Genomic DNA, 3,425 nt, shown 5'->3' with positions numbered 1-3,425 from the left:
TTTATCTTGTCTTTTAAGGAGAAACTTCAAGCTCATTCAATGAGAGAAAGTTTTTGCTGTTATTTTGCAAAATAAATTGTTTTTTTGTTAGTTTGGTTTAGTTTAGTTTTGTTTGTTTTTAGATTTTTTTTTTTAAACCGAAAACTGCTGGTTTATAAGTATACAAGAAATACTAGAATTAGAAAATCACTGTTTGGGGAGGATATGAGATACAATGGCAAACATCACCCTACGTATCGTGTGCTAATTGTCTGTGGGAACATCTACATTAATCATGGAGAAAATAGTCAGTTACTACCACAAAGAAATGATCAAAAGTAGCTTCATTAGTAGTGAAATGATAAGCCCTTAAAGGGATGCATCATCTAGGAGATGCTCCTGCAAAAATCTTTAATCTGATTATACTTAAGGCTTTACACATATATTTGAATATCACTGAAAATACAGAAGCAAATAGAGGAGCAAGTCAAATCACAAGGAAACAAATTCAGAAGGTAGACATTCTATAATTTGCTTGATCATTTCAAAAAGTCAATGCTGGAGGGTGCTGTGGGTGTGTGTATTAAGGGTGGGTATGGGATTATCCCTCCCATAATATATTTAAGAAACAAAAATGCAATAGATGCAATTTGGTTATATCTAGTTCTAAACAACTGTAGAAAACATTTTGGGGACAACTGGAGAGATATTAATATTAGCTGGAAATTGGTTTTACTCTTCCTTGGTGCGATAATGGTATTATAGTGACTTAGGTGAATGTCATTATTTTTAGCAGACAGAAAACAACACAGTATCTGCTACTTACTTTCAAACGGTTTAGTACAAATTGGCTTAAGACAATTATGACCAGGAGTGGCTCCATCGGTTGAGCGTCTGATCCTAATTTTGACTCAGGTCATGCCCAGGGTCATGGGCTCCAGATCTGCACCAGCACCATGCTGGGCACGGAGTCTACTTAAGATTCTCTTTTTCTCTCCTTCTGCCCCTCTCCTCTGCTCATGCATGTGCTTTCTCTCAGATAGATAGAGAGATAGATAAAATAATGACTTAGTTTTGAATCAGTGTGGAGGTCGTATGCTCATTGTACATTTTTGTACATTTAAAAAGTTAAAAAATAAAAATATAATATTGGAGAATTCTAGAAAATGAAAAAACATTATTCACAGATTCATAAAAGAGTGAGTAATTATGGGTAGAAAAGGAGCAATTTATAGAGGACTACATGGAACCAGGTTTCATTCGTGAAAAAGGAGATATAGAAGGAAGATATAAAATAAAAAATGAAAAAGGAAGAAAATAGCCCTAGCACTGATTTCCCAGTTTTTAAAATGTACAAACTTCATTTGGAGGAAATAATGAATATTATAAAGAAAACAGAAGAACTGTACAAACAAGTTTAAAATGTTTGCACAGACATTAATCTTGTTTAAAAACATGGTTATCTGTGGGAGGAGCCAAGATGGTGGAGACGAAGGGAGCTCTATAAACTTCGTCTGCCCCATTGATCGAGCTGAGAAGGACATTACTCTCATCTGCAAGAGCGGAAGGAGAAAATACGGACTCCAGAAGGAAGAGAACCTGAAGGATACCTGAGTGAGTGAGTGTGAACTGGGGAGATTGGAAAACGGGCCAGCCCAAGACGAGCAGGGGAGGTGGGAGCCCCAGCCCAACGCGGGGCAAGCGCGCAGAGCCCGAGAGACAAAGGGAAGAGATAGAGAGACTGAACACGCTCATAGTACTGTCTCTGGGGAAGAGGTAAAGAACGCTTAACCGCGCTTGGAGAGAGAAGCTCACCCCATAGATAACTGCTGGGTAGCCTAAATCCCTAACCCAGGTGCTGCAAGGGAAGGAACAACTTCCAGCCCAGCACCATCTTGGGGAGGAGTCGGCAACCACTGCAGCGGTGGTGTCAGGGGTGCTCACTTCGACCTCGGTTTTGGGAGTGGGAGCACACACCTCATTTCCATGGCGCATCTCACCCCCAGCACTGGCTGTGGGAACTCTGAATCCCAGGTGCCAGCAGGGGAAAAAATAGCCCCCACCTCTGCGCGATCCCGGCAGAGAGTTGGTGGCAGTGGAGACCTGGGTGCGTGTGCAGGCTGCAGGAGCTCCCAGCTCATTTCCAACAGCTCCCGGCTCCGCCTCCTGCAACAGCTAAGCCTTCATTCCTCCCCCAACACTAACGTCATCCCCTCTGGGGGGCGGGGGGTTGAGTCTGTGACAGTGCACAGGCACTTCACCTCCTGCTGCGCATCTTGCCTCAGGCAGGGGCAGCGAAACCCCAGCCTGAGCCAAGACAAACCCATTCCTCCCCCTAAGAAGTCAGCAACCAAAACAAAAACATCTCATCTGTGGTAGCATAAAAAGTGCATGGACTGGAACTTTGAACCTGGGCGGGCCTGGAAAATACAACTCGGCTCAACAAAGGCAAAAGGAGATCGGACTCATTAGAGTGGCCTACAGTTCTCAGATCAGCAGAGCTTGGCCTGCCGCCTATCTAATCTCTGTAGACACCAAGGCGGAGCCTCTGAGAGCAGCCTCCAAGACCTACCACATCAAAACATGCCTATCCACGAGGGGGAGCTGCCAGTTTTGTTGTGTTAGTGTTTTTGTTTTTGCTTTTTTTATAATTTTTTTCTTTTTTTCTTCATTTTTTTCTTTTCGCCTTTTTCTGTGCTTTTTTTTATTATTATTACTTATATTTTACTTAAATTTATTTAAAATTTTTACTCCTTATTTTCCTTTCTCCCTTTTTTTTTTTCTTCTTTGCCTTCTTGCAATCCAGATATATTCTCCTATATCTCATCCCTACTTCTCCCCTCAACTGGTCATACACTTTTAGACTGTCCACTGTCCTTTGTTGTCTCTGACCCCCTTTATTTTTCTTTTCTTTTCTTTTTCTTTTTCTTTTCTTCTTCTCCTCTTTTCGTCTCCTTCCTCCCCATTCTCCTTATTTCCTTTCCCCCTGTTAATGTGTTTGTTTGTTTGATTTGTCTGTGCGTTGGTGTGTTACTTTTCCCTCTGTGTGTGTCTGTCTGTTTTCCTCCTTAGGGCTGCACCAAGGAACAAGCCAAAGTGTGTATGACAGCGAGTTCCAAATATTGCTGAGTAGGGAAATAAAATATTCAAAGGCACAACAAGAGAAACTGAGAGACACCATTAAAAGAATATATCCTGAAATGACAGACCCTGGACAGTCAGTAAGCCTCCTTTAATAGAGAAATATTAATAGGTGCACAGTGCACAAGGAGCTTTCTAAAGGTGACAAGAGACAGAAAACTAGAAAAAATGACAAAACGAAGGAACTCTCCCCTGAAGAACCTCCAAGAGGAAGTCACAGCCACAGAACTGCTCAAGACAGATCTAGACAACATACCGGATCAAGAATTTAAAAAAATCTGTCAAAAAATTAATCACTGGTGTTG

The sequence above is a fragment of the Suricata suricatta genome, chromosome 14 (assembly GCF_006229205.1).
Source record: "Suricata suricatta isolate VVHF042 chromosome 14, meerkat_22Aug2017_6uvM2_HiC, whole genome shotgun sequence".
Lineage (NCBI taxonomy): Eukaryota > Metazoa > Chordata > Mammalia > Carnivora > Herpestidae > Suricata > Suricata suricatta.
This window is presented reverse-complemented; position numbering follows the sequence as displayed.